Source organism: Oryctolagus cuniculus, chromosome 14 (genome assembly GCF_964237555.1).
Source record: "Oryctolagus cuniculus chromosome 14, mOryCun1.1, whole genome shotgun sequence".
NCBI lineage: Eukaryota > Metazoa > Chordata > Mammalia > Lagomorpha > Leporidae > Oryctolagus > Oryctolagus cuniculus.
In genome coordinates, this window is record NC_091445.1 from 67,406,452 (window position 1) to 67,433,475 (window position 27,024).

Here is a 27,024-nt window from a genome sequence, read left to right on the forward strand (position 1 = left end):
GCTCAGACCCTGGGTCAGCTCTCCAGGCTCAAGTAAAAGTCAGTGGGTGACTGTGAAACACCCTTGCAGCTAAAACTACAAGTGGCAAGGCATGTAGCAATTTCTTTCTCACTCGCTGCAGCAGTGTCTCTATCTTTTCTTCTCTTGTCCCATGGAGTATTGGTGGTTTTTTTTTTCAACTTCTTTGATGAAAATTTCCATCATTTAGACCCCTGGAAACATAGTCCTTCCTTTGCTCTTTTAACCCAGAGCAGCGTAAGTTAGTGTGGCTATATCTTATTTAGCCATTTTGTATTCCTCTCACTTGGGGTATTTTAATTTGAAAGATTTATATTTTGTTTTTTAATTACCTCCATCTCTGTCAATTCTCTATACAAGCATATTAAATTTTCTGTTTTCTCCTGAAGTTTGTTGTGTTTCCTTAAGACAGCTATTTTAAATTCTTCACTCAAGCATTTGAAAATGTCAGATCCTAGGAGGTTAGTTTCAGGTACTTTATTTTGTTCATTAGGTAAAGTCATGGTTCTTGATGCTCAAGAGTTCTTGATGCCTGGTGTCATTCAATGTCATCTCCCTTTAAGGGGTTTTTTATTTCAAATACTCTTGATATGACAATTTGTGGTTGTCTTTTCAGGAATTCTAAGCAGACCACTGATTTTCTGAGCCTGTAGACATTTCCACCTCTTCAGCACTAGATGGTGGCGTAAGTCAAGGTTTGGTTCAAGTCTGCCCTCACTGTGGTCTCTCCCTCAGTCTCAGAGGACATTCTGGGCTCATATTTGTTCCTAAAGTTGACATGCTGTTCAAAATGAACTGGCAACTGGCAAAGCACTTAAAAAGGGGGTAGTCTATTCCTAAAAACCTCCATCCTGGGCCTGGGCAGTCCCAGATACCCAGTTTTCCATCACCAATGTCATAATGATGGATCATGCCAGAAGCCCACAGCACACTGAATCAAGCACAGAGTGGGAAAAAGATAAAACCTACACTATTATGGTTTGTCTGCTGCTAAGATGGACTCACAAGGTTACTACAACTGGCCACAGTGATGCTTGGTGAAATATAAATATGATCAACTGGGGCCACAGTTCTCCACTTGGCATTGAGGCCCTACCCAAAGGTTATTAACCTGAGGACAGTGACTTTCAGGATATTTCCAGTGTTGAGTATTTTACCAGCCTGCCACTATTTTCCAACACACAATCCTGTGGTTCCTTGCAATCATCCCTAAAATGGGGAAAGGGTGATAAAGGCAGTGCCTCGGCCATCCGTGTTGGCACTTCCATTGGTTTCACAGCCTTTGGGTCTTAAAAGTCTAGGGCTGCATGCCAGGCCCATATGAGGCACGTAGTGATACAGAATAAAGTAGGCCCATATCCCTGGAGTTCAGATCTTTGCCTGATAGTGGGACAAGTCTGAAGGCTTCGTGTGCAGCAGTGTAAAGGTAAACCTTTGAGCTTTCTTGGGTCCTTAGTCTCACAACAGTGGGTCTCGCTCTGAGGGCCAATACAATATCCTAAATTATATTTTCTGTCCTATTTCCCAGCTGCTAGAGTCTATCTCTGCTATATGTCAGAAGTTGGGGGAAAGTTGGTGGAGTCAATTCCTTAGCCACCAGTCTAAGGAGGTTCTACATACCAAGTTTGAAAGGCACAGACTTCAGCGTAGGAACGATAGGGCCCTGTTGTTTTAGGTTTTTTTAAAAATTTTTTTTTCTCTCAAGGTGGCCCCAGTACAAAATTGAGTTTTGGACTTTATTTATCCTCTCTTTCCCAAGTAGATGATGAGCTATCTTTCTCCATGCTTTGGTACTTACAGTGGAGAAGGGGTAGTACCAAACCAGGTACTGAGGTTATACACCTCGCTTCCACAGCTCTAGATGATTTGAATGATATATGGCTGTTCAAATTTGTATATCTGTGGGCTGTTACTAACCCAAGCATCTTAATCAGAGCTGTCACCTTGCCTTACCACTTTAAGTTCTTTATATACATGACTTAATTATTCATTTCTGTAATACCTTGAGGGTTGATACTATTAACTCCATTTTTCAAATTAGGAAACAGGATCATTAATGTTATAGTCTCTAGCTAAGATCCTGGAACTTCTAAATCTCTTTGCACTTAGAATAATAAGGATAATGAGAAAGCTCACTTTCCTAATTTTTATATACAACAGTAGTTCTTAAAAAGACAAGGTGGTTGTGCACAAAAATGTTTGAAACATTAAGAAACTGAAAAATAGGTGGCTATTTATCTGTCACAATGATTTAGAGAAAATTTAAGAAAACTGATATCTTGAATAGCAATAATAGAAATTAAATGTAAGGAACAAATATAAGAACTTTTGTAAAGGAGAGAGACATCAAGACATCACTCAACATGCAGGATAAAAGAGCTGAAACCAAAATGAAAGTCCATGGTTTAATGCTTAAAGAAATGAGATGATGTCACCATTGGCAGAAGTGAAAAATAGCTCTCATTGAATGAGGTGAGCAAGGATTTGGGATTGGTATAAATTTATTTTTCCATAACTCCATGGAAACTGTATAATGATTAATAATACTGACAGTTAATGATTTTCCCTTAATCACTAATTTCATATTAGATTTGAAATTGACTCATGCATTCCTGTTTAAGATGTTCTTAGTTTCTTGGATATATTTTTTCTCCCTAGAACCAATACTTTTAACTCTTCAGGATCAATCATTCAGTATGTAGCTATGATTTTTTAAAAAAGATTCTTAAAAGATTTTTTAAAAAAAGATTTCCTGTTTTGTTTCTAAGTCCAAAAAAAAAAAAAGTAATACAGAAGAATATTACCAACAGAAGGAAATAAAAGCCTCCAAACAGGTTTAGAGAAGAAAAGAGTGGGACTATTTAAATAAGATATAACCATGTAAAAATTAGAATTTCCATTTTCAGCAATGACATTAGTGTCAGACTTGCATTTCATCTGTAAACAATTAGAAAATGAGGCACTATAAATGATAAGTTTCACATGTTCTCTCTCATATGTGGAAGTTTGAAAATATCAATCTGAACTTACAACAGTGATTACTAGAGGCTGGAACGAGTGTGGGAAAGGAGAATAGAGAAAGGTCAGATAAAGGGCAGCAAAACATAGATAGAAGTAACAGGTCTTAGTGTTAGTACAGAGGCACAACAATAGATCACAAATGAACTAAAATTACTCCCAGGGAAAGGACAGTCTCTTCAATAAATGGTGTGGGGAAAATTGGAACTCCACGTGCAAAAGTATGAAATGAGACTGGTACCTTACTCCCTACACAAAAATCAACTCACAGTGAATCAAGGATCTAAACTTAAGACCTGAAACTATCAACTTACTAGAGAAAAATACAGGGGAAATGCTTCAAGATGTTGGACGAAACTCCAGAAACACAGGAAATAAAAGCAAAAATAGAAAAACTATATTACATCAAGGCAAGAAGCTTCTGCACAGCAAAGGAAACACTCAAAGCAAAAGGCAAGTAACAGAATAAATAAATGATATCTAGAAGATACAATGAGCAAGAAATACAACACTGAAAATAATAAATGGGCAAGGTACAAGAATAGGAAATTTTCAAAGGATGAAGTACAAAAAACAAACGTGAAAAAATGTTCAGGATCATTAGCCATCAGAGAAATGCTAACAAATACCACAATGAGGTATTACCTCACTCCAGCCAGAATGACTATCAGCCAAACATCAAAAATTAACAAATGTTTGTAAGGATGTGGGTAAAAATGTACTCTAATACACTGTAGGTGGGAATGTAAACTGGTACAGTCATATGGAATAGATCTTCCATATGATCCAACTATCCCACTCCTGGGAATATACACAAAGGAATTGGAATCAGTATATGAAAGAATTATCTGTACTCCCATACACACACACACGCACATATACGTATACATACATATATATATATACACATATACATACATACTTATGTATGTATATGTGCGTGTGTGTGTGTGTGTATATATATACATATACACAGCAGCTCAATTCACAATAGGAGGATATGGAATCAACCCAAATATCCACCAGCTGATGACTGGTTAAAGAAAATGTGGTATATACACATGCCGCATTACTCAGCCATAGTAAGAATGAAATCCTGACTTTTGCTCACAAAATGGATACAACTGCAGATCATTGTGCTTAGTGAACCCAGACCCAAAAAGACAAATATCACATGTTTTCTCTGATTTGTGTTACATAATATACAGAGTAATAAATTAGTATATTTAGAGAAATTTACATATTTTGATTTGTCTGTAGTCTTGCTGAACTGTGGTCTTTCTTAGTTTTCACTTGTCAAAGTCTATATTTAGTGGAGCATTAAGTCTTTGATAAAGTAAATAAATGATGTTATCACAAAGATGAGAGAAACAAAGGAAGAAAGAGAGGGGGGGAGAGGGAGGGGAGCGGAGAGGAAAGGAAGTATCATTATATACTTAGTATTGTATCTATGAACTGTGTTCTTTTAATATTACATTGTTCTTTTAATATTAAAAATATAAAACTATGGTCTAAATGGGACTAAATGTTCATACTGATTTTGTTCATAATTTCAGATTTTCTGATCTTCACTGAGAATTTTTTTTATTTTGAGGAGTATTAACTAGTTGAACACTGAATACAGGGGACATTTTAAGTAAATCAATTTTCCCAAATAAAAAATTTCTGAAACATTTCCCAATTTGATGAAATCTATGATTCTTTACCAAGGCAGAAAAAACATGAAAAAATTGTATCAAGACACACATATTAAATTTTTTGCAAAAGCATAACAAAGAGCAATGTTTTTAAAGCAAAGGGGAAAAGATAATAAAGTCTGGGAGAAAAGTAAAGAATAATCACATACTTTTTGCCAGAAACAGTGCAAAGAAGAAAGCAATGTCCTGCCTTCATAGGAAATTTGCTTTAAATATTTTCAAATAAATTGTTAATACTACTACTAGTTTTAATGATTTTGTGACTATTTTAAAATTTACTTTTGTATGAGTAAAAATACTGAACATATTTCATTTAATTATTATTTATAGTCCTGCTCAACTATTTTTTTTTTACTTTTTATTTGTTGACCTCTTTATTTAGTGGAGTATTAATTCTTTGACTTTACTGTAAATTAAAAATGTTATCTCAAAATATTAAGTTTAACAAAGTGCCATTATATACATATTGAAACTATCTTTCAAAGTAAAATCAAATGGAGATTTTTCAAATAAATAAGACCTGATAAAAATTTTTCTAGCATTCTTAAATCATAAGAAATTATAAGTTTTTGCAGTTGAAGAAAAAGAACATTTTATGGAAACTCTGATCAAGAAAAATAGTATATATGTAACATAAAATAACATTTAATCTAAGTATTTCTGTAAAAGAAAGTTTACTGTTTAAAAAGATAATATGATATGAAGTTTATAAGGTACATCAAAGCAAAAAGGAAATACAACTATACCAAAAAGAACTAGAAGGGCTAACAAAAATACTTTTGCAAAGATCTTATATTATTCATGAAATAATGCATTATTTTAAAATAGGCTGTAATAAGTTAGTTTTTAATACAATCCAAATATTACCAAGAAAATGTAATTCAGTACTATGATAGAATCTTAAAATATGAAGGTATTTCAAAAAGTTTATACACAGCTAATATTACACTTTTGTTGCAAAAGTTGAAATCCATGCATAGATTTTTTTTTTTTGACAGGCAGAGTGGACAGTGAGAGAGAGCGAGACAGAGAGAAAGGTCTTCCTTTTGCCGTTGGTTCACCCTCCAATGGCCGCCGCGGCAGGCGCACTGTCACCGGCGTACCGCGTTGATCCGATGGCAGGAGCCAGGTGCTTCTCCTGGTCTCCCACGGGGTGCAGGGCCCAAACACTTGGGTCATCTTCCACTGCACTCCTGGGCCACAGCAGAGAGCTGGCCTGGAAGAAGAGCAACCGGGACAGGATCCGGCGCCCCGACTGGGACTAGAACCCAGTGTGCCTGCGCCGCGAGGCGGAAGATTAGCCTAGTGAGCCGTGGCACCGGCCCCATGCATAGATTTTCATAATATGCATTTTCATGAATTTTTGAAGCATCCTCACATAAATAATCCCAAGGAAGGCAAGATAAGTGATAGATTGATCTTATTTGGACTTTGCCCAATCAGCCATGAAAAAGAAATACCACCTTTCATGAAAAACCTGTTTATGAAAGTGAAAGAATAAATCAACATTTTCAACTTACATAATTAAGACCAGAACCACCTGATAAACAGAAAAAGATAGTGTTAGAAAATACTTGGGACTGGTACTGTGGTATAGCAGTTAAAGCTGCCATCTGCGGTGCCATATGGGCACTTGTTCAAGTCCTGGCTGCTCCACTTTCCATCCTGCTCCCTGCTAATTTGCCTGGGAAAGCAGCAGAACATGGCAAAATGGCTTGAGCCCCTGTACCCAGGTGAGATATTTTGAAGAAGCTCCTGGCTTCAGAGGAGCCCAGCTACGGCCATTCCAACCATGTGGAGAGTGAATCAGCAGATGGAAGACCTCTCTTCCTCTCTCTCCCCTTCTCTTTCTATAACTGAGTTTCAAATAAATACACCATCTCTCATGAATATCAAATGAATAATCCTCAGAGAATTTTGTTGCCAAGTTGAAGGAATGTATAAAAAATACATCATGCCTGAGTGGAATTAAACCAGGACTTAAAATTTGATTTATTGTTTGAAAAAAATCAGTCGATGCACTTCACTATTTCATCAGAATAAAGGATAAAAATATGATCATCTCTATAGATGTAGATAAGATGAATTTCATTAAATACTTTATTTGTGATTTCCTGGAGTAGAAGAGCACTTTATCAACTTGGTACAGTTTACCCATAGAATGATTGCCCAGTTACCATTACATTTAATGGTGAAAGACTGAATACCTCTTACTAAAGCACAAACAAGGCAAATATATTTATGTTCATCACATATTTAGCATTGACTGAAGGTAACAGTTACAACAAGAACAAAACAAATGACACTCCAATAATCTGAAACAAAGGGAGTAAAATTAATTTTTGCAGATTATATGACTATGTATGGAAAGAATCTTAATGAATGTGAAAACAAAACTTCCTAGAACCAGTGAGTGAATTTAGAAAGGTTACAGGCTACAAGACAGAAATACAGAAAACCAAAACAAAAAACTCCAAAATCAAAACAACAACAACAAAAAGCAACAAACCAATAGCTGTATATATTGGCAATAAAGATTTGGGAAACAGAAATTAAAAGCAGGCCGGCGCTGCAGCTCACTAGGCTAATCCTCCGCCTTGCGGCGCCGGCACACCGGGTTCTAGTCCCGGTCGGGGTGCCGGATCCTGTCCCGGTTGCCCCTCTTCCAGGCCAGCTCTCTGCTGTGGCCAGGGAGTGCAGTGGAGGATGGCCCAAGTGCTTGGGCCCTGCACCCCATAGGAGACCAGGATAAGTACCTGGCTCCTGCCACTGGATCAGCGCGGTGTGCTGGCCGCGGCGGCCATTAGAGGGTGAACCAACGGCAAAGGAAGACCTTTCTTTCTGTCTCTCTGTCCACTCTGCCTGTCCAAAAAAGAAATTAAAAGCAATATCATTCACCACAATATCAGGAAATCAGAAATACTTAGGGATATGTTATTTTCAAATGTGTGCAAGTCCTGTACACTAAAATCTATGGAAATTTATTTAGAAATTACAGAGAATATAAATTAACTTAGAGATCTAACATTCATATATTTGATGGTCTTATATTGTTAAGCTACAATTTCTTCATAGATTGAAAGATAGTTTCCATGCTGTCTTCATAAAAATGTATTTAGCTACATTTGTGGAAGTTGAAGCCACACTAAAATTCATATGGAAATACAAAACATCTAAAGAAGACACACTGGTTTTGAATAGAAAAAAAGAAAGATTGCTATCAAGCTACAGTATCTAAGACTGTTATGTCAGAATGGCAGGGTAATCAGAACTCTAAATTTGGCCACTTATTTAAAACAATTTTTTAAAGATTCGTTTATTTTATTTGAAAGGCAGAGTTACAGAAAGAGAGGAGAGACACAGAGCGAAGTTTTCCATCTGCTGGTTTACTCCCCAAATGGCCCCAACAGCTGGTCTGAAGGCAGGAACCTGGAGCTTCTTGCAATCTCCTTACATTGGTACAGGGGCCCAAGCACTTGTACCATCCTCCGCCACTTTCCCAGGCCCATCAGCAGGGAGCTGGTTGGGAAGTGGGGCAGCCACAAGGGATGCAGGAACCACAGTCGGCAGCTTTGCCCGCTACACCACAGCAGGGGCCCCCTCTTGATTTTTTAGCTTTCTCAGCTCTCTTGCATGCACAACTAATGTTATCACATTTCCTTGACAGAGCTTTTTAAAAATAAGAAAAACAAACACCAGCTCTGAGTTTAATATTTTCTACCAACAACATTCACTAACAATATGCTTGTTGACATTCCATCCTAGGGACAACAAATGTAACACAGGAGACAATGCTCAGTTTATCGAAGATTCCATTTTTATGGGAGGCCAAGTGTTGTTGGGCCATATTATGCCACTTTCATTGAGATGGCACTTCACTCTGAATTGTTCCTGAACTATTGCCACCATGTGAATTTGGCTTGAATATGCTCACATGCTAGAGGCTTGGTGAAAACCTGAGAGGTAGGAACTAGTGCAAGGTGGTTACATCACTGGGAGTGCCAACTGTGGATAGGATTAATGTTCTCATAGTTAGTTCTCATGAAGTTGGGTCATTATAAAGTGAGGTCATCTCACTGCTGGACTCTTTCTGCATACAACTGTTTCTCTTTCTGCTTCTCTGCCATGTTGTAAAATAGCAGAGGAAGACTTCACCCAAGTCTGAAAAGGTGAGGCTTCCTGAACTTGGATTTTCAGCCTCCAAAACAGTGAGCTAAGTAAACCTTCTTTGTAAAACACATAGTCTCAGGTATTTTGTTCCAACAGCAGAAAATGGACTAACGCAACCATCAATGGGAAAGTGGTAAACTACAAATGTTCCGTGGGCTACTCTGTCAACTCCATGAGCCCTGTGTATTTTTTTCTTCAGCTCCTGGAGTCCTTTAAGTTGGGCCAGCTTTCACTTTCCCACTGACAACTATGTTTCCTTAGTCACTGTGACTGCCTGCAGTGAAGCAAGGAGAGGGCCAGCTTGGCTGCTCGGCCCCGCCCTGCTGTGAATGTGGGAAGGAGTGGCGAAGTAGCGGTAGAGGTAGCAGTAAAGGCAGGAGGAGCCCCAGTTTGCAGCCTCCCTTGAGCACCCCCTTTACGCAAGATGTCACCCACTGGCATCTCTGAATTATGTCTCCCTTATGCCATTTCTTTAATCCTTCAAGGAAAGAACGTACACAGGAATGTGTCTTGGGTGGAATCTGAACAATTAGTGGTTTCCCGTTACCTACTTAGGGCTTTGGAATATGTGTTCTGATTGCAAAGACGACTTCATAGCCAGACATACGATGACATTTTTTTTTTTAAATTGTCAAGCCACATTATGTGGTTGAAGATAAAGAGAACTTAAAAAAACAAACAAAAAACCCTCAAATTATTTTAACTCCTGCAATAAGAAATTTGCAAATTAAGAAAAAACTGTTATTGTTTGATAAGCCCTACTTTTACTCTCAAATTCATTTAACTGCTTGACATATAATTTAACACAAATAATTTAACAAAAATGAATTATATTTAATTATTATTTAACAATGTAGCTTATTTAATAATATGTATAGAGCATTACTTCTCTGCGTAGACATGTTTTCCACCAGTACTCAATTAATACTGAAAAGAAATCATTCAGGGCCAGTGCTGTGGCACAGCGGGTTAAAGCCGCTGCCTGCAGCACTGGCATCCCATATGTGCACTGGTTCAAGCTCCAGCTGTTTCACTTCCAATCCAGCTCTCTGCTTTGGCTAGCAAGCAATATAAGATGGCAAAAGTGCTTGAGACCCTGAACCCATGTGGGAGACTGGGAAGAGGCTCCTGGCTCCTCACTTTGAATCAGCTCAGCTCTGGCCTTTGCAATCATTTGAGGAGTGAACCAGTGGATAGAAGACCTCTCTCTGGCTCTGCCTTTGCATAACACTCTCTCTTTTTTAATTAGACATGCAGAATTAGACAGTGAGAGAAAGACAGAGAGAAAGGTCTTCCTTCCGTTGGTTCACCCCCTAAATGGCTGCTATGGCCGGCACGCTACGCTGATCCAAAGCCAGGAGCCAGGTGCTTCTTCCTGGTCTCCCATACTGGTTCAGGGGCCCAAGCACTTGGGCCATCCTTCACTGCCCTCCCGGGCCACAGCAGAGAGCTGGACTGGAAGAGGAGCAACCAGGACTAGAACCCAGTGCCCATGTGGGATGCCAGCACTGCAGGTGGAGGATTAACCAAGTGAACCACGGCACCGGCCCCTCTCTAACTCTTTCAAATAAATTTTTTTAAAGAAATCATTTGATAACTTCCATAATTTATGATTGACTGATTCATGAATTAACAATTTGCTTAGCAATTTAGAGGGCATAATGATCAAAGAACAATCTGATAACTGCTCAGTGTAAAGTGCTGTCCATTAGTAAAACTAATGAAAATAACTTGATAAATATTCCAGTTAGCAAGATTACATGTTTTCAAATGTGTGCTTGAGCATGAAAAAAGGTAGATATATCAAGCCTTTAACATTTCCTTTTTTTCTGAAGTAGCTCCATGATTCGGGGGTTGGTTAGCTCAATACAGAGAACAAAGAGAAAACAAACAAAATGGCACTTACCACCAAAGCCAATACTCATTGCATAATGGTTATAAGCAAGGATATTAATTTTTGTGCTACTCACTTTTCTTTAGCATGTAAACCAAAGCTACTAACTGGACTTGAGGTATATATACAACACATACACAAGCTTATGTAAAACACTTTATTAGTCATGTTAAATTTTAAAATATTGGAAAACAAGTATCTGATTTGTATTTTGACTTAATGGAACAAGATAACAATATTCAACTAGGGAGGGCTAAACTGATACCAAAGCTCTTATAAGTTCAAAATGCATTCCTTTCTCTTTGCACTTATCACAGGCTACACAATGTCCCGAGAGCTTTCATTATGAAAAAAATGTCAGTCACAGCTTGAATAACTTACTTTGGAAGGACTAATGAGAAAGTAAATTAAAAACAAAGATGAAGTCTCACCTTCCAAACAAGTGGTCTTAAATTTTCCTTCTTACAAATAAAGTTTAAATCAATTTACTATAAATATATCTGAACCATTAATTGTGGCAGCTTTCAGGTGAAGTCCATATGGACACAAAAGTCCATAAGAAGTGGTCAGTAGAGATAGTCTAATGTTAAATCATGACATCATCATTTTAGTCCTTGACATAACCCTTCCCCAGTAAGAACACAGCACGCCTGGATCCACTGGTGACCTTTGAGAGTAGTTGAGATATATCTGCTACAGACATGCATTCTTTAACATCTTGTTTATTAGCAAAAATCAGCAGGCCAGCTTTCCTTAGGTCCTCATGTGCTATCTCTTTATGGGATTCGTCTCTAGTTATAGTTCTTCTCTGCCTGGCTGTACTGTCCACAACAACTATTACAAACTACATCAGTACAGTAAGTGTTCCAGGAAGAATGAACAGGTTCTTGGCCACCAATATTTCACGGTAGGAAATACGTATTCTTAATCACTATCTATTCTACATTGCTTGCCATTTTAGGAAATGTGTGTACAATTTAATTCATAGAAAATTGGTAATGCATGGCATTTTCCCTGCATTATCCAGCCCAACAATTCTAATTTTGTGCTCCTGGTGATTGCATTGTCTCCACATCCTGGTGAGGAGAATTCCGTGAGGCCGCCCTGCCTCTGCCAGCACTCACTTGGCTTGCAGACATCACCACTGTGTTGTCTACAAGGAGCCTCCCACACCCAGCTCCGAGCTCATTCTTTAGTTTATTTATCTGAAACCAGTTCTAGTTTCTAGTATGCTTTACAAAACCAATAACTTATCTTAAATGTGTGCCTTTCTCTCTGGCCAAGCTTTCTAACGAAGTTAGCCAGAGCATCAGCTGTTCCAACTATGCTGTCAGATCACTATGGCATGAATATAAGAAAGGCTATTTTCTTTTCTTGCCCATTAAAAATTTTTTTAGAAAGGGAGACTAGTTTAAATAATTAAATTTGTCTTTTTATTCACCCTGTATGTTTGAAGGAAGTGAAGGAAGCTGGTTAGTCATGGGTTCTGAATTCACAAAATCATAACCATTTTCTCCTTTAACAAATGTATTCCTACACAGACTTGCCTTTTTCTGAGAGATCATGCTCCAATTCGCACAGAGGCCAGCCAACAAGCAGCTGACTATGATGGAGATTTCCAAAAAAGCAATCTCTGCCCAGCTCACAAGAAATAGCCTGTGAAGTGTTTCCAAACCAAGGCCGCCAAAGAAACACTGTGCCAGCCAGTTGTGGTCTCCTAGTGTTCAGGGTTCTCAAAGTCTGTCTCTCACAGGAGGCCAAATGCACAATGGACATTTCTGAATTTTCCAGGGTCAAGTTTAGGCATAGACAGGATGAGATATAGAATGGAAACAGGGAAGAAAGTAAGAAGACACAGAACAATGTAAAGTCATAGGAGCTTGCAGATTAATTGGAAAGTGTTACAGAGATAGGAACAGTTTATATAAGGATGTTAAGAAACATAAGCTGTGTTTGAGACACTTAGTTTGCAAATGGAGCATTTGTAACGGAGTCTGAAAGTCAATCTTTCAAGACAACATAGTGTGGAGTCTTTAGATGGAAGTTATATCGCTAAGGATGGCAGAGGAGCATGACAAGGAGGAAACAAATAGGAGAGATACCACGGAGGAAAGAATGCTAGGGATTTACTTGGATAGAGTTTGAGTTGATGAGTCAATACATATTTAGGTAGAGTAGGAGAAAAAGGCAATGCTAGTTGTGTGGGCTCCCCTGTAATTTATGTGTTTTGACACATAAATGAAAGTGTGTAGATAGTCAGCTCATAACAGTATTACTTTAACTGAGTTGCCAGCAAATTACTATTTTAACATAGACTGATATTTTAATGTAAAATGATATGATAGTCACATTCCTAAGAAACCTTGTGCCAGGAAAATAATGACATTGAAGAAAGAATAGAAGCTATAGAATTTCACTCACTGAACCAATTTCTCCATTTATGAAAAATTTTCCACTTATCTACACATACACTGATCTCCCTGTTTACCAAGTTTAGATCCCACGGTTATTACTATAATCAGTCTTCTTCATACATTCTTAATTCTGCTGCTTTTCTCTGCTCTCCCCATATTCACTGGAAAACTCATTGTTGGCTAAATCCAACTTTTCACTTCTCTAAAACTGTTACTGAGCAATTTAAAGACACTGAAAGAAACCAAAAGCATTGACCCCAGAGGCTACACTAATAACTTATTTTTCTTCTGTGTTGCCTGGAAAAATACTAGAATTGGTTCTTTATTCTGTCTCCCATTTCTCTCTTCAGATATGTTTTTAATTCATTACAATTAAAACTTCATTTCTAGTAGTGCCACTAATGAACATCACGGCACAAAACCCAGTAGTGAAGGCTGTCATCTTGAATTCATGAGAGTATTGATACAATTGACCATTATTTTGGGACAAGGCATTCTAGTAGTGGCTCTGGTTTCAAGATGGTGCAGTAAAGTAGCAGCTTGGGTCATAAAGCAAGGACAAAGCATGGATTCCCTCTATTGAATAATGAGCCCTGTTAATTCTTCCAACTCCCTAATCTGAACTCAGAGCCTACAAGCACTTCAAAATCCCATAGTAGCAAAGATTAGAGAGGTCTATAGTGGTAATGGGGACTGTTAGCCAACTCCTGCTTATTTTTCATTATGGAAGAAGTTTGTCCTGGTTTTGAGCCGATCCCAACTTGGAAGATGAGGTGATAGAGGTGATGTGTTGTTTACCACTCTGTGTGGTTAACCTGAATGAGATTCTGCATTCCACAGAGTCTAGGTGAAAAGGATTCTTTATCTGCTGTTTTGGTCTTTTTGTTGGAGGGGCAGGTAATAAACATTAGGCATCTCAAGTCAGCTATCTTGTTGACATCAATGACTCCATATTTCTCTGGCTCTGATCTCCTGAATTTCAGTCCAAAATATGTAACTATATGATCTCTCCACCTAAACAAGTTCCAATTTAAAACATTTTCCAAGCCAAATTATTTCCTTTCCCTAAGCCTATTCTTCTATTCTCTTCTCAGAAAATGTTTCCACATTCACCCTGCTTCTAGGACCCAAAAGTTAGGATTTAGCTTCTTTCTCCCACACCTAATCTTTCATGAAAACATGCCAACTCTTTCAAAAGTGTTTTCTAAATCTAGTCTCATGTACCATTTCCATGATACTGCTGTAAGCCAACTTTGTTTGATTTATAAGTAGGACACTCTAGTGAGAGCTGGCTAATTGTAGGGTGTGTTCTGCTGTGTAATTTTCTTTACCAGAGTATATCCATACATTTATGTTAGTCTTAAATTCTGTTTCAGAGTTAAATTATACCTTCAAAGTATATCAGAAGTGAAAATTTAAATTTTTTGAATATTAAGAACACATATTCGCTAACCAGAGCTTTTTGTTATTGAGAGAAAGAGGTAAGGAATAGTTAGCCACATTTTCAGGACGTCAATCAATCCATGTGGTGACAGAAGTTCATGAATGTTTCAGTGACTGGTAGATAATAATGGTGGTAGAGAAATGGTGTTGGGCCTTGATGAGAATCAACTGCCAAGTGACAGAGGTTCTAGTTCTGTTCCTGCCAAGTAGGCAAGTCACTTAACCTTTGTCTGTGTTCCCTTCTCTGCACTGGGAACACTAAGATTATTATTACAGCAGATCAGTGGTACAGATAGATCATGAATATTTACATAAATGTTTTGCATGTTTTTAAGAAACAAAAAAGTTTAAACCCCTAAGTTCCTAAAACACAACTAAAAGTTGCACATCTATTTTTTTTCTTTGTATTTTCAAGCAAGTGCATGGTAAATAGAAAAAGTCATAACAGAAAAAGTAAACTTGGGTTGGAAAATTAAAAGGAAGTCCTCAACTAATTGGTAGTCTTTGTGCATTCTACCTTACTGTCATGTTATCCAAACTAACACTGAGATCACATTCACTGACCATTTTCACCAAAGGCCAGGTGCTATTTCTAAGTCCTTTACAAAGGTGCCTGTAGCAAGAATGACATTTCTTTCCGTAAAAGCACCTTCAGTCATAACATTTGTATTGTATCAAAGATTCTCCCTCTAGTACTTTGGAACTGATGCCAAACAAGATACATCGTAGGAATTTTAACTGCAGTGCTGTAGCGAAATTAATTGGTGGATTCCATTAATAGAAAATTTTTAGAAAATTGTTCCCATGGAACTCTAATGAGTTCAGATTTGGGACGTACTTTCCCATTACTCTTGAACTGGTCTTTGCAGATTATTGGAAAATTGCCCAGACTATCAAGTACTCTAAACTGAGGCTTTATTACTATTATTAATATTTATGTAAGGTGAACAAGTTTTATTTCATACATCCAGAGCTAAAAGCATAATGATATTTTCCACCCTATCTTCCCTTCTACCCATGCCCCACGCTCCCTCCTCCTTTATATTTTTTCTTTTAAGTTTTAAAACGGCACATGTTAAGCTTATTTTATAATCACAAGCTTAACCCGCCACCAAATAAAGGATTAACCAAGTAGTAAGTAGAAAAACCACTGTTCCTCAAGAGTAGACAAGGGTATAAACAATAATCAAATCTCAAAATGCAAGTTTCATTCATTTGTGTTACTTTTTTTTTTCCCCACAGGCAGAGTTAGACAGTGAGAGAGACAGAGAGAAAGGTCTTCCTTTTTTCATTGGTTCACCACACAAGTGGCTGCTATGGCCAGTACGCTGCGCCAATCCGAAGCCAGGAGCCAGGTGCTTCCTCCTGGTCTCCCATGGGGTGCAGGGACCCAAACACTAGGGCCATCCTCCACTGTTCTCCTGGGCCACAGCAGAGAGCTGGACTGGAAGAGGAGCAACCGGGACAGAATCTGGCGTCCCGACCGGGACTAGAACCTGGGGTACTGGCACCGCAGGCAGAGGATTAGCCAAGTGAGCCGTGGCACCGGCCATATGTATTACTTTTTGAGCTTTGTATATTGCTATTGATGGTTCATAGATTTCCAAGAAAATTTTAGAACTTAGAATTTCTGCATTTATGTGTGTTTAATATATAGTTACTCCACATTTCCTATCACTTCAATGTTTACATTTTTAATAGCTTCTTACAATTGTTGATTACATAAAACTTCCATAAGTAGGACTGGTCATAGTAAGTATGAACTTCTACCTTCCTTTACCCAGCATCAAACATTTGCTTCTGTTGTGAAAGGAGATGATTTCATAGGCACTCTTGGCTTCCCTATAAGGAGCTGTGTGCTTTTCTGAACGCACATATCCATCCGATTCCTTTTGTTACCTGTTCTTACCAATCATGTTTTGTGTCTACTGATTGACCTTGCCATTTATTCCTGCATCACAGTATTTCCACCTTTCCCACGTTTCTATTTAGAATTTATACTGTGTTTGCTTTCAAAAAAGATTCTTAAAATACTAAACTCATAAAGCAGTAAAATTAAAGATTTAAAAACAATGTGCCATGTGCAAACCCTGTACTGATATTTTATAAAAATCAGAAAAAAAATTCTGACTTTTGAAATAAAACTTAGCTTTGTGCCCGCAATAGTTAAGGCATGAAAGGAAACAACTTATTTTGGGACCTCATTTATAAAATGAGGCATCTCATATAATCAGGTGGGATTTATTATTTCCTTTGGTTCAGAAAAAGTGGGCAAAATATTAGTGAAGATTTATTGTAATACAAATGTTACAAGAACTGCAATGAGATTTGGTGTGCCACAGTAAGACAAGTGTCTCAAGAGGACTCATAGGCAGCTCCAGGCTAGTGACTCAATTTCCTTGGCAATCTTGTCACAGCTCCTATTCCACTCTATGACCCAACACAGGCACAGGTATGACTCACACTCTAATAACTTCCTTTTTCTACTTTCATCTACTACTCCAGTGTCTATTCTTTTATAGCCTTTGTTTAGAACTCTGATCTGCTTTTCTCTTTCATTTAATGTCTCTGACAGTCTGCTTGTGTCATTCACTCTAATATAGAGATAGCTGCTTTGGAGTCCAGTGTTAATTCTCAATATAATCATTGTGTCCTAGATTGTAACCTAATACCACTTAGGGGATGTATGTTTTGTTTAAAATTTCATATTAGATGAGAAGCTCTAGAGATGGGGTGACTAGGTTCAAATGCTATTTTGCTATTGATTTTGTAGCCATATCCTTGTGCCTCCTTTTCTTCATTTATGAAGTAAAGGCAATCATAGCATCTCCATCATATTGTTATCAGAATTAAGATAGTGAATACATATGAGATTTCCATGATGAATATATGCTATGTAGGTGTTGCATTACAGCATTTAGATAACAGACTCCACAGTAGTCTCTAGAATACAATTCTAGTGGGAACCAAGCCATAGATTCTTATGCACAGGTATCACAAAGGCTGCTATAGCCCTGCCAATATCTAAGAGATTGTTTTCACTGGTTTGATATTCTTTACTATCAACTATTGTAGGTGCACCTGTTGGCAATCTTTCCTGGAGGGCTACTCAGGGCAAATGAAGCCATTTCCCTTAGGGTACCTGCAAGTCACATGCTTCCCCTCTGGAATGGCCTGTATCCAATGACTGACAGACACAGGGGTATAAAAGTGCAGCCTTCTTATCTCTCAGCAGTGCAAAACACAAGGTACATTTATGCTTCACAATTCCATGAGGGTTCAGGTTGAGGATAGACTTGACCCGATCTCATTTCTTTGCTGATTAGCTTTCATTTACTATCTTGCTTTCCTTAGCACCATAAAAGATTTTCCTGAGAGGATCTTCTTAAGTCAAGATTTTGCATGCAAAATTCCCTCACACTTTGGTGCTGAAGATCCTAAGAGAAAGAACAATGCAACATATGTGTGCTGATATGGAAAGATTTCAGAATTATGAAGTGATAATGCCAACTACAGAAAAATGTATACGGAAGAGATACACTGATGTTGACCATGGGAAGATTCCAGAACAGGGGAGGAAACATGTTTCCAGGGGACAAATGGAGAGTTTTCAGTGCAAAGTCTACACAAAGAAAACTCTTTGCAGCTGCAGACTATACATATAGCAGCTGGCAAGAAGCCAGGCAACTTTCATATCCAACAGCTCATGGGGACACTGTCTTCTCAGAGTGAGGTGAAAGGACTCTGCAGCACCCCACATACCACCAATGATCTTGTCTGATGGAGAACCCTGTGGGGTCCCTTTGAGTGCAACCCTGAAGAGTTGGCAGGTATCAGGCAGCCTACTTAACTCCTCAAAGCAATGCTTCCTCCCTTCCCCCAAACAAGGCACCCAGCATCTGGTGGGAGTTGGGGGGAAGCACCACCTTCTTGGAATAAGCAAGTGGAGGCTGCTACAGCCCTTGTGCCATTGGTGGATTTGGTCTGTGGGAGAAATCTGTGGTCCATCCTTGAGAACTGGCAGAGAGCAGGGTACCTAGTAAATGCCATGAAGGGAGAAGGGAGGGGACGTTGCTCTCCACCTCTCTCCACAGCCAAACACTGGACCCAGCTTCCCAGGATAGGCACTTACCAATTTGTCAGGCAGGCAGCTGTCTTCAGGGCTGGGGTGGCTATCTCCATGGATAGGGAGGCTCAGAGGGCAGAGATGGGATCCCCTTCCCTCTATGACTGTGGGAATCCTGTGACTGTGCAATAGGCTGGAAAACTGAAAAGGGTGTGAGGTATTGTTGGGTCTTTGGGCAATCATTCTAGAAGCTCAGAACCCCAGAAGGCTTGAAAGGTTATTGTGGGATTCATGCAAGTGAGTGGATGCTGTGTGCAGGCAGTGTTAGCTCACCTTAGGAAGCTGGGTCACCTTGGCATTGAGAAGCACTGACTGAACACTCCCACCAGCATGATCATCCCCTCCTATCTACTGATAATAGAGGAGATTTACAACACCGAACATGAATGTCACCCTGGATCCTTGCCCCACTCACAAACTCCAAAGCTCCCTGGACCACAAAGCTCACACATCTGGATATCTGTAAAGGTACAGGCATTCCAGTAAGCCATAAAGGAACATTCACTAAAAAGAAATTTTTAAGAGGAAATACCAATAAGCGATTCTGAAATGAATAAAAATAAGCATAGAAACACACAAGAAAACTAAACAAGGAAGATAATATGACTCAAAAGGAACACAATAATGTTTTTTTTATTTTTTTATTTTTTTTATTTTTGACAGGCAGAGTGGACAGTGAGAGAGAGAGACAGAGAGAGAAAGGTCTTCCTTTGCCGTTGGTTCACCCTCCAATGGCTGCCGCTGCAGCCGGCGCACCGCACTGATCCGATGGCAGGAGCCAGGATCCAGGTGCTTTTCCTGGTCTCCCATGGGGTGCAGGGCCCAAGCACCTGGGCCATCCCCCACTGCACTCCCTGGCCATAGCAGAGAGCTGGCCTGGAAGAGGGGCAACCGGGACAGAATCCGGCGCCCCAACCAGGACTAGAACCCGGTGTGCCGGCGCCGCAAGGTGGAGGATTAGCCTAGTGAGCCACGGCGCTGGCTACAATAATGTTTTAATAATAGACTATAAAGAAGAGGAGATTAACAAAATGCCTGAAAAGGCATTCAAAAGAATGATTGTAAGATTACTGAAAAATGCAGAGAAGAAATTACATAAGTTAAAAAATCCATACATTACATGAATGAAAAATTACGCTGAGAGAAACAGATGCTAAAGAAAAATCAAACTGAACTATTAGAAAAGAATTTAATATGTTAAATAAAAAAACACAGTGAAAAGTATTAACAACAGACTCAATGAGGCAGAACAAAGAATATCCAAGTTAGAAGACAAATCTTTGGGAAATATCTCAGATACCCCCCCAAAAAAACAAGAAAACCTGAAAACAGTGTTTGAGATCTATGGTATATTATGAAGAGGCCAAATAAATGTGTTAGGAGTTCCTGAATGCATGGAAAAACAACATGGCATAGAAGACTTATTTGGTGAAATAGCAGAAAATTTCCTAATTTTTATAAAGAAATGGACACCCCACTAAGGAATCACCTAGAATCCCAAATAGACATGATCAGAAAAGAGCTTCCCCATGACACATTATATTCAAATTTTCAAAAGAAAAACATATAGAAAGAATCATAAAATGTGCAAGAAAGAAATGCCAGATTACTTTAAGGAACTCCAATTAGATTGAAAGTAGATTTCTCATCAGAACCCTGCAAACTAGGAAAGAATAGAGATATAGTCCAAGTTCTAAAAGGAAAAAAAAACTGTCAACCCAGAAAACTATACCAAGTGTAGCTGTCATTTATATATGAAGGTGAAATAAAGATCTTCCAAAACAAACAAACTGAAAAAAATTGTCGCTACCTGACCACTTCACTAATGATTCTTAAGAATGTGCTGCACAGAGACAGATAAAGATAATTAGTATCATGAAAGGTCAGGGAGAAGATTAGAATGCCCACTCTCACCACTTCTTTTCAATAGAGTACTTGAATTCCTAGCCAGAGAAATTAGCCAATAAATAAAAGGTACCCAAATAAGAAAAGAATAAGTAAAATAATCTCACAGTTGCACAAATAGAGAATCCTGAAGGCTTTACTAAAAGATTAGAATGATAAAATTTAGTCATGTTATAGGATATGAAATCAAAATGTAAAAATCAGTAGCATTTCCATACACAAATAATTAACCATCCAAGAAGGAAATTAAGGATGTAAACTCATTTATAAAAGCGGTAAAAACTAAATACTTAAGTACAAATTTAAGGAGTTCAAAAGCTGTATAATGAAAATTATAAAACATTGATGAAGAAAACACAAATGCAAAGAAATCCTATGTTCATTTGTTGGAAGAATATTGTTTTAAAATATCCATGCTACCCAAAGAAATCTATAGATTCATGCAATCCCTATTAAAATTCCAGTATCATTTTTTCATAGAAATGGAAAAAATATTCCTTAAAATTATACAAAATCATAGAAGACTCTGAGCAAAGGAACTAATCTGGACACCTCACACTCCGATTTCAAAAATTATATATACAAAGAATTGTAATCAAAATAATTTGGTGCTGGTATAAAGAACAAATACATTAATCAATAGAATAGGATAGAAAACCCAGAAATTATCTTACTCATTATGGTAAACTGACTTTTAACAAAGGTGCCAAGAACACACAATGGGGAAAGGACAGTCCCTTCAATAAATATTGTTAGGAAAACAATCTTCAACTGTTGACAATGAAATTAGACCCTTATCTTACACATATAGGAAAATCAACTCAAAAGAGATTAAAAGCTTTATGACCTGAAACTCTAAAACTACTATGTCGCTCCCCCATTCGCGGAGGAACGACACAGGACCCTGCGCTGTTCTTCTGTCTGCTTGGCCCTTCCCGGGTTTGCTGCTGGTCCTTCCTGGGTTGGCTGCCGACCCCTCCACCTCCGTGGAGGGGCGGCACCCCCTGCCACTTTCCCCGCTTCCGCGGAGGAGCGGCACACCACCAGCCGGCTCTCTCGGGGGCTGCTCAGGTGTTCCTTCAGATGTTCCTGGTGCATGTTGTCTCTCTCCTCCTTTATAGTCCTCTTCCACCAATCCCAACTCTGCTACCCACACACCGAGCACACTGCTCTCCTCCAATCAGGAGCAGGATCAGCTCCTGCAGGTTATCAGACTGATGAGGCAGCTGCGTAGAGGTTGTTTGCTCTCTCAGCGCCATATTGTGGGAAAGCAGATGCATAGAATAAGTCTTAATTCCAGTAATTTAGTCTAGTCTCAATTGCTCCCCACACTACTAGGAGAAAACATAGGGGGAACACTTCATGATATTGATCAGGGCAATGATTTTTTTGACACTCTCCCAAAGCAGTCAACAAAGGCAGAAATAAACAAATGGAATTGCATACAACTAAAAAGCTTCTGAACAGACATGGAAATAAATCAACAAAATGAACAGGGGTTGACATTGTGGTACAGCAGGTTAGCCACTGCCTTCCAGCACAGGCATACCGTAAATTGGAGTGCCAGTAGCTGTTGTGGCCCTGTGGGGAACAAACCAGTGGACTAGAGCTCTTTCTCTGTCTCTCCCTTTAATTATGTTGCTCTGATTTTCAAAATAAAATATTTATCTTTACTTTTTAAAATCAAAAGATTTTATTTTTGAAAGCCTGAATGAGAGGTAGAATTAAGCTGAGAATTAGAGACAGAGAGAGAGAGAGAGAGAGAGATGTAATATAATAGGCAAAGTTTACTGAGTTTTAGTAAAGAGTTCAAAATAATATAATTTAGAAATATTAAACTTTGTTTTCCTTTATAATTTAAATTTGCTATTACTATTTTAGTAAATACTTGCATATTTGTTTAGGGTGCAAAGGGATGCTTGGACATATTTATACAACGTGGCATGAATAAATCAAGTTCATTAATATATCCATCACATACCTTGCCAATCAATTTTTACAACAAGACATTTGAAATTTAGTCAGTTATTTGGTTGTGTGTGTGTGTGTGTGTGTGTATGTTTACGTGTGTATTGACCATAGTCCTCTTGCTCTGCAAGAAATCTCCAAATTTTCTCCCCGTATCTGAAACATTGTAGCCTTGGGTTAATAAATCCCCAGTCCTTCCCCACAACCTTCCAGCCTCTGGTAGTTATTGTGCTATCTACCTCTACTACTTCTACTATTTTTGCACCATCAGTTCAAGTGTCAACATTGTACAAATGAAAACAACCTTTGAGGATTATTATGAAAGTAGTTTAGACTTGAAGTGTCCAGGGAGTCCTAGCAGCAAGGGGGACCAACTTTGTGAGCTGCTACACTATATTATCTGAATCTGGGTAATACACTATTTTTTAAAAGATTTATTTATTTGAAAGTCAGAGTTAACAGAGAGAGGAGAGGCCGCAACGGCCAGAGCTGCGCCAATCTGAAGCCAGGAGCCAGGAGCTTCTTCTGGGTCTCCCATGTGGGTGCAGGGTCCCAAGGACTTGGGCCATCTTCCACCGCTTTCCCAGCCCATAGCAGAGAGCTGGATCAGAAGAGAAGCAGCCGGGTCTCGATCCCATGCCCGTATGGGATGCCGGTGTTTCAGGCCAGGGTGTTAACCCGCTGCGCCACAGCGCCGGCCTCAGTAACACACTATTTAAACGGAGGTACTCAAAAGTGATGATTATATTTGATAAAAAGAACAAAGAATTATTCCATACAAAGAACTTAATTGTGGTGAATCCCTGAGAATACACACAAGCAAAATTTGCCGCCAAACTCAAGATGGATCTGTGGTCTCAGAGTCCTGACTGAGTATTGTATACTTTCTTTTTTCTTTCAATTTCATTTTGGCTTATGCCACTCTGTCCCTGCCTAAAATTTTACTGAAGCTGTCTAAAGAGGTAATTAACTTTTGTAATTTCCTATCTGTGTTCTCCCCACTTTTCTCTGGTCTCCCTTATTTAGTAATGACTCCTGTATCTCCCTTTACTGTCAAAATCAATAAGAATGGTAACTTCTTACCCTCATAGATTAAGTTACACTACCTGTCATTAACATTTAACATTAATCCCTAAATTTAATATCTCTCAGTTGCTTAACATTGCAACTCAATCCAAAAATCTACTCCACCAGGATTAAAACTGACACAGTTAAGTCTTTCTTCAGCCTAAGGCATAATTACAAATTAAGAAATAACACTTTTTTAAAAAAGTAGAAGTCAATAATAACTCAAGATAGAAGCTTGTGCCTTGTAAAGAAGTACAGAAAGTACTTGTACCAAAGTTACTAACCAAGCACTGTGCCAATCATTTTTGGTTAATAGGGCACGTTGCAGCCTGTAAATATTCCTCAGAGCCTCAGAAACAGGCTTGCTGATTTGATAAACAGTGGAAAAATAATCACTTCATTCTGAGAAATTTATGACTATATGAAGAAAGCTCTAGACTTCAGGATGAAATACCTATCTCAAATATAGTTTTTTTCCTACTTCAAGTGTTTTTAAAATAGTATTTATTTATATAGGGAAAGTTTCTTTATAAAATTGTGTTATAAGTATTAGAGCAATTAAGCAGAGAAAGGGATACAGGGCATCCAACTTGGATAAAGGAGTAAAAATGTTCTATTTGCAGATAATATGACCCTGTAAAAGGAAAACCCTGAAGACTTCATGGGAAAACAATTTAATGAAGCTAAAACAACTGTAGTAAGTTGAAGAATATAAAATCAAGACACAAAAGAAGAATTTATATATGCTAATAGTGAGCTATCTGAAAATAAATTTAGAGAATAATCCCAATTATAGTGACTACAAAGAAAATATCTAGCAATAAATTTGATCAGAGGTGAAATAAATAAACTATATAATATCGATGAAAGAAATGGAAGAACACACAAATACAAATAAGATAGATATCTCACATTCAGGGGTTGGAAGAACTAATACTGAAAAAATATCTGTACTATATAAAGTGATCTACAAACTCCGTGAAATCCCCCCAAAAATAAAAGTATTGTTCTTCAAAGAAGTAGGGGGAAAAATCTTTGATGTATATTCTTAAGATACAGTTAAGCTTCATAAATATTAGCAAGCAATTTGAATTCTGTCGACAGTGATAAATACCTTTCGATGCTCTCTATTATCTTTAATGATATATATATATATATATATGCATATCAGAAAGAAAGCAAAGTAATAGATTTTCCTTTCCAATTGCTCCAGAAGCCTTGTGTTAACACAATTCAGTAATGTATTAGATACCAACTAGATATAAGATACTATGCTTAGGCCCATAAGAAAAGAACACAGTATGGGGCCGGCACTGTGGCGCAGCAGGTTAAAGCCTTGGCCTGAAGCAAAAAGAACAGAACACAGTATGATTTCTACCATCTAGATACACACAACTCGGAAAAGGAGAAACATTGAAAATGTATGACAAAATAGAATGACAAATTAAAATAAAAACAAAAAGCTCATAAAAATACTAAGATTCCTCCAAAAGAATTAATCATTTAATGTTTCTTAGAGAAATAGAATTTGAGCAGGACCTAGAAATTGAAAAAAAAAAAAAAACCTCACAGATCATGGAGATAGAGAGGAAATTCTAAGTGAAAAGTATTGAATATGGAGAAAGTATTATTAGTGTCATGGTAACAAGGAGTCTTTCAGTAATACATGCCTGGTACATAGCAATGTAGAATAGTTATCTACTGTTTGAACAGTAAATGAAAGTAGAAATGAATTAATATTATATAGGAAGGAAGTGGCCCAGGTGACAGTTCATCTACTCCTACCAAAATGATATGAATAAACTCAGCAAAAAATTGTTAAGTGTGAACCCAAGTGATTCTCAAATGTTGGCATCTGGTTCCCAGCGTTCCTTTGAAGAATTCATATTTTGCAACTTTGAAATCTTGCTATGGCCCAATCATTTTGGATCAGATAATTAACAGATACCCTTGTGAGATAAATGTGGCATAGTTTTAAGGTTTTACTTATTTTGAAACAAGCTTATAATTGTCCAGTTCATAAAATCACATAGGTCAAGTCTTCTCACCTGCGCTGACAGAATCTTCATAAAGTAACTATGTCCTAAGAGAGGGAGGAGATGTACAATTTGGGGCATGCTCAATCAGACTTGTCCCAAATAGTGGAGTTAGAAACATGCCAGGGGGTTCCAATATAATCCCATCAAGGTTGCATGTACCAATGCCATCTCACTAGTCCAAGTGATCAACTTCAGTTCACAATTGATCACACTGATAGGTCTAAGAGTCAAAGGGATCACAAAACAAGACTAGTGTCTGCTAATACTAACTGATAGAATCAAAAAGGGAGAGAACGATCCATCATGGGAAGCTGGATACACAGCAGACTCATAGAATGGCAGATGTCCTGAACAGCACTCTGGCCTCAGAATCAGCCCCTAAGGCATTCGGATCTGGCTGAAGAGCCCATGAGAGTATTTTAGGCATGGAAAGCCAAGACACTCTGGAAAAAAAAAAAAACACCCTAAATGAAAGATCTCTGTAAGTGAGATCCCAGTAGAAAGAATGGGCCATCAAAGGAGGTACCTTTCTCTGAAGGGAGGAGAGAACTTCCACTATGACTATGACCCTGTAGGAATAAGATCAAAGTTGGCAAACTCAAAAGGCTTCCATAGCCTTGGCAACTCATGACTAGAGCCTAGGGAGATTACTGATGCCATAAACAAGAGTGTCAAATTGTTAAGTCAACAACAGGAGTCACTGTGTACTTACTCCTCATGTGGGATCTGTCCTGAATGTGTTGTCCAATGTGAAGTAATGCTATAACTAGTACTGAAACAGCATTTTACACTTTGTGTTTCTGTGTGGGTGCAAACTGATGAAATCTTTACTTAATATATACTAAATCGATCTTCTGTATATAAAGATAATTGAAAATGAATCTTGATGTGAATGAAATGGGAGAGGGAGCGGGAGATGGGAGGGGTGCGAGTGGGAGGGAAATTATGGGGGTGGGGAAATCCATTATAATCCATAAACTGTACTTTGGAAACTTACATTTACAAAAAAAAAACCACAAAAACAAAAACAAAAAAATACCCTACCTCTTTATACAAGTAGTATCACATTGATTCACTTTCAACACATGAATCTGGGGAGGCAGTCAGACCATAGAAAATGAACGATCTAAGACAGAAAAATGTGATTAATAGCCTCTTTGTTGGTCTATACTATGGCTCCCCAAAAAAGAGGGCCAGAGCAGCAGTCCTTGTCCTCAACAGTCATTTGAATACGGCAGCCAAGAACATGAGTGTAACAGCTTGG

At 38.2% G+C, this 27,024-nt stretch overlaps 1 long non-coding RNA gene and 1 pseudogene across 6 annotated transcripts in view; both read right to left on the bottom strand.

Annotated features, from left to right (window-relative positions):
• LOC100339238 (uncharacterized) overlaps positions 1–27,024 on the bottom strand; it is a 254,751-nt gene that overhangs the window by 125,367 nt on the left and 102,360 nt on the right. The gene's annotated exons all lie outside the window — the stretch shown is intronic.
• LOC127492747 (ADP-ribosylation factor-like protein 5A pseudogene) lies at positions 9,671–17,559 on the bottom strand (annotated as a pseudogene).